The 9325-nt window shown below is 42.3% G+C and overlaps 1 protein-coding gene across 1 annotated transcript in view; it reads left to right on the forward strand.

The window, feature by feature from the left end:
- Nucleotides 1–9325, forward strand: part of LOC103906180 (calcium-activated potassium channel subunit beta-2) — a 160728-nt gene that overhangs the window by 112763 nt on the left and 38640 nt on the right. The window lies entirely within an intron of this gene.

The following is a 9325-nucleotide window of genomic DNA, read 5'->3' on the forward strand; positions in this document are numbered from 1 at the left end:
TAGGACAAGATGAAATGGCCTCAAGTTGCGGCAGGGGAGGTTTAGATTGGACATGATGAAAAATTTCATTACTGAAAGAGTGGTGAAACATTGGAACAGGCTGCCCAGGGAAGTGGTTGAGTCCCCATCCCTGGAGGTATTTAAAAGATGAGTAGATGAGGCACTTAGGGACATGGTTTAGTGGGTGGTGGTGTTGGGTTGATGGTTGGACTCAATGATCTTAGAGGTCTCTTCCAACCTCAATGTTTCTATGATTCTATGAGCCCAGGCAGCGTTTGGAGATAACATAGTAGGAAAAAAAATATTATTTTTCCTATTAAGCCTGAAGTCAGGACAGTAGCAAAAGTTAGTTAACTTGCTTGCAAGCAAAAGGTTTTGCTTTGTGATACATTGATTTTTACCTCTGAAATGCAGGTAAGAGGTTTAGCATCTGTTTATTTAGCAACAACTTCAAGGGACAGTGAATGGGAGGTAGAAGATGTTTTGGATGTTTTTGTGTGGCTCATGTTGCTAAGGAAACTGCCTCCATGATGTCTGTGCGCTCATCACAGCTGGGTCACTTGGGCTTTGCTTCTCAGAGTAAGGGGTGAGTCGTGACTGGAGAGTAAACTGCACAAACTTGCTCAGGAATGCCTTTATTGCATAATTCTACTCACATGTGAAAATACAAATTATTAGATGTAGTTCATAATAAAAACCACTAGCAATAGGAGATCTATATTAATACTCTTGCTAGTGGTAGGATGCTGTGTATTAACAATTATATCTAACCCTTCAAATAGACACAGGAAAAAGAAAACCACTATTTTTCCCACACACTGTTACAGCTCCTGGCAATGTTAGGGTATAACATTAGGATACATCAAGCCAAAAATATCTTGATGATACCACACTCTGAATATCAGTGCTTTCTAGTTCCTCTCGTATGATACAACCAAAGCCTGAGTTACTAAACCACCTAGTCATTTCTGAAATTATCACCAGAAATAGATGTTTGTGTGAATTGTGCGTTGTACTAGTGGCAACAGTAGGCTTCAATTTGAAGACGTAGTGGTTGAAAAAGAAGAAAGGCATGGTTATTAACTTTTACCAAACCAGTTAGGTGTGCTTACATACAGAAAGTTGCTGGTATATGAATGTGATACCCATATGATAGTTACATATACTCTCCTCCTGTAAATTACGTGGTCCTTCTATACCCTTGTGCACCTTGTCTCTGAGAAGCCACAAAAGAAATAGCTCTTGTTTAATTTCTTTATGTTTGTTTCAGGTTTTTTATGTCTTGATTTTGTTCCTGCAGATAGTGATGGGTTTGATATAGGACCAGGTGTTTTTAGGCTATCATAAAGTGTGAATATTACAGAGGCCCATTACAAGACTTTCTTTATCACTGACAGACATTATATATTTGTACTTAAGGCTCCATCTGGACAATCATCCAAAAGCTTAGCTGAGCTTGCAGAGCCTCGTAGGTCTCCAGCATGGCCTGGAGCTCTTCTGATTGATCACAGGAAGATATGGTGACCAGGAGTCTGAAGTGGGCCCAATTCTGCTCCTTCTCGAAATTCAGGTCAAACCTTTGAGCTGGGCAGTGGCAGCTGGTATTTCTTATCCCAGCGTTTTTCTCTGGCAACCTCATTGGTCCCTTAGTTTGGGCAATACCTGTTCAGTGTTGCCCTGGAATAGATCTGGAATGGATCCCAGGGAGCTGGTAGCATTTCTGCTGAAACGAATGGTACATCAAGATGTACTGAACTGAAGAAGTGAGCATTCAATGACTTGTTTAACTCTGCATGCCTTCCTGTAATGTATTTCCACTACACTTTCAGACTTCAAGATTTTCCATCTGGCATTAATAGAATAAAGTATCTAGGGGTTAAGGGCTTAAGCAACGGGGTCATTTCTCATGTCTGCTACCACACAGCACCGAGAAAGCTGGAAATACCTTGTGCCTCTTTCCTCCCCTATTCCCACCGCAGGGGAGTTGTTTTGTTTTCCTATGCAGTAGAAGCTGGACTGCCTATTTCTCCAATTTGCTGTCAGGCAGTTTTGTAAGTGTCAGAAAAAGAAAAGTCCGAGGCACCACCGGCAGTCATCCAAGTGGAGGGAACTGCCGGTTGGCGCCTGGCAGAGCCCCCAGCCAGGGACACGGCACGTGGGCATTTTCGGTGCTGTGACCTCTGGCTCCAGCCTTCTGTTGGGGCATTTGGAGGACCCTCATGAGGATGCCAGGCGGGTTTTGTTTTGTAATTGTAAATCACTGTGAAAGCATGGGGAGGGCTGAGTTCCTGCCTTGGAGTTTGAAAGCAGGTGGGGTTTAGGCTGCCTGGTCCCATCTTGTTTGATTCCCAGTCTCGCTGCTTTGGTAAGCAATGCAGGCTGATCATTGCATGATGCCTGAAGCAGATGGCTGCTTTCTTTTAAAGCTTTCTTTTTACAGAAGTTTGCAAGTCCCAGGATAAGTATTTAACCCTTGAAGGCTTGCATTCAGCACGGGCACCCCATCAGACTGTCTGCAGGAGCATCACTGCTCATGCCAGTGCACCCACCCCGACAGGCCATTTTGGCTGGCTCACCATAACTTTGAGTGACTTTAAACAGTCGTTCTGTGGACCACGCTTTCATGGGCTTTTTGATATATGTCTGACTGTTTCCTTCAGGCAGGCTGCCTTGCAGCAAGTCCTCATCATTCATCTTAAAGGAGACATGTCAGGACCTACATTACAGTCGGGCTTTTTAGCACCCTCTGAGCCCCAAGGCTGGGCAGTCATGCAGTGTCCTCTTCCCACCTCTGCTCACCTCTCTGCTCCACAGCCACCAGACAGGGAGGACACCGGAATGGTGGATCTCAACAAATGCAGCAGGTGACTTAAAGGCAAGGGTCCTCCACACCCCTATGGAGGATCTGCCAAGGATGTGTTGAATTTATCAACAATTTCTTTTCATACTTACTGTATCCCCTACTGTCTTTTGTGCAAATATTGTGTTACTTTAGCCAACACCCACCACACCTCTTTTACCTTTGATTTTATAGGCCTTGCCAAGGAGATTGCCTATAAGGTCCGTTAGGTGTTTCCATTTGCTCGTATAAGCTGCCATTTCTCCAAATATGGAAATATTAATAGGCTTCTATATAAATATCTCTCAAATGTAGAAGAATGAGGTTTAATATTGTTTATCACTGGTCTAATGGGAGGTTGGTTTGTTTTTACAGTAAAATCATTGCTGTTGCAATTTATCAGCCATGCAAAGGTAACAATCTTCTTATGGCTTGGATAGCAAACTTCACTGTAAAACTTCACTAGGTGAGTTGCTGTACCCCTTCCAGCTGTAGCTGCTGCTTTATGTGCTCTTAAGTTTGGGGTATTTGGTCTCAGGATTCCCAGTTATGTTCCAAATTTTCTTTTAGTCCAAAGCTTGGAAGCTGAGATGGGTTAATACCCAAACCTACCTCTATTCTTGAGGCTGCAATAGTCCAGTGTTACCTCTAAGTGGCATGTGATTCCATCTGGTGAACCTTGGCTCAGATGACTGATAAATTTATCTGTTGCTGCCAGCTGTGAAACAGTGGGGTGCCTGAGATGAGCATCCACAGCATCCACCCCCGCAGGCCAGGATGTTGTTCTTTGTTTCTGGATCTAGATAAAAATTCATCAGCCTTTTGGGAAGAAAAAGGGTGTAAGGGTTAACAGTACAACAACGCCACGAGCTGCTAGGTGACTGTTCTGCCTGACATGATAGGAGTCTTGTGGGAATGCTGCTTTTGTGGGATTTTCATTATTTGCTTGGACCGATTTGCAAGAGAAGGGCTAATCTTATGTGATGTCAGCCACATATTCTCAGACAAGAACGTGTAGAAATGGTTTATTTTAGATCCATCCAACAACCAGAGCACACAGAGTAGCTTTGGATGCAAGGATTCAAAACAAATTCCTTAAAGCCCTTCCCAAAATTTAACCCAAGAGCCTCAAGTGAACAGTTGACTTCATATCCACTGATTATCTTTCTAATTATTTGTAAAAAAGGACAACTGATTTCTGAAGTAAGACTTACTGAAGATTTAACAGTTTGTCATTTGAGCATCAGTGACTTTGTTTCACTGAATTTTCCTATCCGCTCCCTTAACTAGAAGTTAGCTCCCATCACACAGCTCCAGGGCCAGCGCTGTATCATGAAGGGCCAACAGGCAGCATATGGTGATGTTGGAAAAGGCAGCAAAACATTCAGTGCAGTTGTTTGGCCACTGACTGCAGGTGTATGTGGCTCAGAGGGGAAGCCCTTCTGCATATCGTGTTATCAGTAATGTAACATCATGCAGCACATCATGGGTTGCCTCCAGGGCAGCCAGACAACTGAACTCAAAAAACAACCTCAAATCATTTGCAGGCTTTGTGCCTCCATTCTCCATAATGCAACTGGCTCTAAAGAGAATTTTGTTTGTTTCCAGACTGCCTTAAGAAAACCCTTCACCTAGCTTTGACCTCAAATCCTTCTGCTCCAGGGCTGAGAGAAGATTGTTCTTTAGGACTCCAGCACTTGTTAATTCTCTTAAAGAGATTACTCAAATCTCCTAAACAAATATCAGACTAGATTTCAGATTAAGCATGGGTGCTAAAATGACCTTGCTGATAAAATCAGCATGATTTAACCTCACAAATTGGAGAGGGAAGGCTTGGATGTAATTTTGACTCGGTAGGTACTATCATGGTAAGTTATCGGACTGCTCTGCATCTCTGTTCCCCTATCTCTAATGTTGTTGCAATGTTCCTTGAGAACCAATACAAAAAAATGTCAGATCTTCCAGATATTCATGGGAAAGACAATATACTGACAAAGTCACTGGGGCTACGCACAACCTGCTGTTTTCTTTTACTAATGCTTATTGCTTTTTCCATTTCTCATATTTGAGCTCTCTGGTTCATTTTGGTGTCAGCACGAGGCTGGTTTGCACAGCATCCCAAGTCATGTGTTAATCAAAGTGCCATTGTTTGGAAGTGGATTTAGCTTAGCACATTTGGCAGGGTGCTCCGGTACAGGTGCTTGGGCACGCTGGTGTATCCCGGGGTCCACCACAGACCCATCTCCTCTGCCTGCCACCTTTGGGTGATTTCCCAACTGTGCAGCTAATAGGCAGAGTTATTTATGTCCTGTTCTATCTGTGCAGCTTTCTTTGTGTCTCACTTGGGTTTCAGAAATAATTAACCCTGCAAAGACAGATGTGGGATTTGGCCATGTAACAGACATTTTCTTAAGAACCAGGAGTGGTGCAGTGAGGTTTGCATTAAGTGTTTTTGTCATTGTGTTGTGGCTAGGAACAAATCCCAGAAATTTTATCTGTCATGAGTATTTCACAAGAGAGAGATCATTAAGTCAAAACTGTATCACTTTCAACCTACATCTCTTCTGTTACTGTTCTTCTATAACCCCAGCAGATTTCCTTGCAAAATCTCTAGCATCCGTAATGGAAAGAATTTCAAATCCAGTAAGAATTCACAGACTATTAAAAAAAAAAAATTCCTTGGAGGGCAAAACCCATCATGACTGAAGCACTTACATCTACTTTCAAATCTCTTTGCCCAAATTTCAGTTTAATTTACTCATTTGCTAATCCTAATTTTCCAGTACTGTGCTTACAGTATCTAACCAAATATCACTCATGGAAACACATTAAAATTCTGCAACAAGCTGGAACTTATGGCTTCAAAACTCTTGTCAGCTTTGCTTCTCAGCCATCAACATGTAACGGTGGGTCTGCCTTCCTCTCCTCAGAAACGTACTAGTCACATTCACTGTTCCCTTCCTGAGCACTGTGCTCCATTTCTCTCTCACTGTTGTCCATTATGGCAAAAGTATCCTACTTCCACTAAACTTCAGGTATACCTGATGCAGAAATATAACCTTTTCCAAAAGATTTCTTCATATGCTATTATTTAGTTTTCCTTTGTTTTTAAATAATTTAATATATTTTTATAAAGAATGTTGACACTGTGATGTGCTGCGCATAGAAATAGCAAATAATTGAACTGTGACAAAATATTGAGAATAGTGCAATCTGTGCACAGCAATCAGAACTGAGAAACTGTGCATTATACACTCTTGACTTCTGACAAAAAGGAAGAGTGATCTGATTTTGTTCCGATAGTGAGGGCTGCTATTTGAACAGGCAGATCTGAAGGCTACATTCCCGTCACACCACCCCTGGTTCCCCCATCCCAGATGGAGTGGGGCTGGGTCTCACTTCTGTGCAGAGAACGCCGTGCCGGGGGGCACAGCGGATCTGACCCTCTCTGATCCCAACTGGGCTCCCAGGGATAAAAGTCTCCGTAAGGACCCCAGGCTGAGGCTGAAAGTGCATCTCTGGATGAGGCAGCTGAAAGTTCCTTTGTACTCAGTAGTGCTGGCTCCGTTCCCTCCACAGCTGTCGCCTTCGCTCCCTTCAGGGGCTTATATTTCTGTGAGCTAATTTAAGGAGAAAAGCCTTTTTAATCCAGTATCTTACAGACTTGAAGTATGGATATTTTTTATTTTGAATAAAATATGAATATTAAGCCCTTTAGGCAGGGACTTTGTCTTCCAACGTCTCTTCAAAGTACTTAGCATGCTGCTGGTATTACAGATGTAAATGCTACAAATAACATAATACAGTTCGGATCTCAGACATCTGTTTCATTAGGAATGGGCTCACAAAGTATATCTGTGTGTTGTGATAGAAAAGGCTCAGGTATGAGGAGGGCTTCCCCAGAAGTTAGTGCTGAGCCTTGCCCTGGAAGGGCTTGGGGTCAAGAACCTATTTTGATTTAGACTTCCTTGTAATTCACGAGGCTCTTCTTGTTTTGCTCCCACCAGTAAAAAAGGGACACCCTGCCCAAGGAACAAAAATAAAGTTTAGCGTACAAAGCACTCATTTGAGAAGTGGACTAGAGCTGTTTAATCCTGCAAGATAACAGTATGTAGTAGTTCAAGGCAGAAAGCAAGAATGAATTCCCTAACCAGCCGAAGGCAAACAGGTAGAAAGGACTTAAGAAAGAAAAATCCTTGTAGAAAAGAATATATTATTAACTGAAAAAGTAATTTAACAGAATAGTAATGTTCTCATACCACTGAGCAAATCTAATACCAACTCTGCAAATCTAATAAGATCTCTGCAAAAGCAGAGAAGTTCAATCTAAAGTGCACTCTTTTGAGGCTGAGGCCAATGTCCATTAAGTACAATAGAAATACTTCATCAGCTTCAATACAAGCTGGATCAGGCCTCCACTGGATTTGGATTGTCGGTGGCTGTTATTGTCTCTACAGAATATTCCACTCAAACTCACCACAGCGATTAAAGTAACATCTAATTTCCACAACAATACAAGCAAATTCTCAATATGTGCTGCTCTTGAACAGAGAGCGCAGCAGGCACCACTGTGTTTGCGCCAGAGCCATTTCCTGCATTAAACGAGAATGAAACTGGCCCAGAAAAATCACAAGTGAGTAGGAGGCAAACATCAGACCTTCTTAAATGAGGTGTAATCAATAGGCAGACCCCACACAAGAATCCTGGGCTCATCCTCTGAGGGATCCATCAATAGTCAACAAGATACACGCTGCACATCTTGCAATGATTATGCCATTGTGTTGCCAGCCATTCTATCTCATTTCACTAATGGCCAGTTCATTGTACTTCAGCTACTTCTTTATTGCACACATCAGCTGGAAATGATCAGCTGCATTACCCATAGCTCCTAAAGGTTCCATGCCATAATCCGTGTGGAATTCAGCAGGCTTCAATGTACATGGAAAAGGCTGGCCATGCAATGGTATTTCATACAACACAACTGCTGTGCACCCAGTTATCTCGGTCTATCACTTTTTGCAGGTCCCAGCAATGTCTCCCAGTTGAGTGTTCCATTAACTTTTTCACCCCTTATTTCTTAAAAAGCCCAGAAATAATCTTAATCCCCCTTATCTTTCTACACTATTATCTTGTTGCGTTCCTGGTGGCTTCACACAGAGATTTTGTGGAACTATGTTTTTTCACTTAGCCCAAAATTGGCTTGGAGGAAGACAGTGCAATGAGGTCTTTCCTTGAGCAAGCTAGAAATAGAAATGAAAGTCTTTGTGCCTGATTTTAACTTGGATCAGGTTAGAGGAAGATTTGTTTTACTGCAGTTTAAGAGAAGGGAGCATCTCTCATTTGAGATGGGAGATTGATTCCTATTAGATCCTCCCTTTAGATTAGTCCCTTGGAGGAGCCCAGGATGATCCACACACCCTTGTCCGCTGGGACCAGCAATTAAGTCAACCCTGTCAACTCTGGAAAGAGTGTCATCATGACATCAGTAGTGTCCTTTCCCCTGATGAACTGAGGGTGTCTGTAATGGAAAAAGGTGTAAGATTGGCAGCTGCTTAAATACAACTGGACAGGAAGAAAAGGTACAAAATCCACTTACTTTAGTGTGGGATTGAAGTAATTTTATGGATCATACATTTGTAATAGCTCGCTGTATTAATAAATTCAGTACAGAAGCTTTCAAGTTCGAAGCAAGCCTCTCAGTCTATTGCTTCAGAAAACGCAGTCCAAAAGCTATTGATCTATTTATACAGATAAGCACCCAACAGAGTTATTGGAATCAATGCAAACACTCAGAAAAAGATTCAATATAAATAATAATAAATAAGTAAAGACCCAGGAAATAGAAATGTACTTTTTAAAACTAATTGAAATGCTAGCCTGAAGAATAGCTGTCTACCTGAAGAATAGCTGTCTATGTGCATTTCTGCAAAGGCAATTCTGAGAAAGGGAAAGAGAATGCAAAAAGTAAGTGGATAATTTCAGAGGTGGCAGACAAGAGAACAGACAAGCAGAGAGATTCAAAGGAGATGGGCAAGGGCTAGAAAGTGGTGGAAGCAATACTGGATTTTTTTCCAAAATTTTTTTTATATATGAATTTTAAATGACGTTGTACAAAACAAGGTCTGAGCACTGTTTTTAGAACCATAGAATAGTTTGGGTTGGAAGGGAGCTCTAAAGGTCATCTAGTCCAACCCCCCCTGCCATGGGCAGGGACATCAACTAGATCAGGTTGCTCAGAGCCCCCTCCAACCTGACCTTGAATGTTTCCAGGGATGGGGCATCCACCACCTCTCTGGGCAACCTGTGCCAGGGTTTCACCACCCCCAGTGTAAAAAATGTCTTCCTTATATCTAGTCTGTATCTACCCCCCTTTAGTTTAAAGCCATTCCCCCTTGTCCTGTTGCAACAGACCCTGCTAAAAAGTCTGCCGTCATCTCTTTTTTATAAGCCCCCTTGAAGTACTGATAGGCTGCAATAAGGTCTTCC

This window comes from Aptenodytes forsteri, unplaced genomic scaffold (genome assembly GCF_000699145.1).
Source record: "Aptenodytes forsteri isolate BGI_AS27 unplaced genomic scaffold, ASM69914v1 Scaffold72, whole genome shotgun sequence".
In the NCBI taxonomy this organism is placed as follows: Eukaryota; Metazoa; Chordata; class Aves; order Sphenisciformes; family Spheniscidae; genus Aptenodytes; species Aptenodytes forsteri.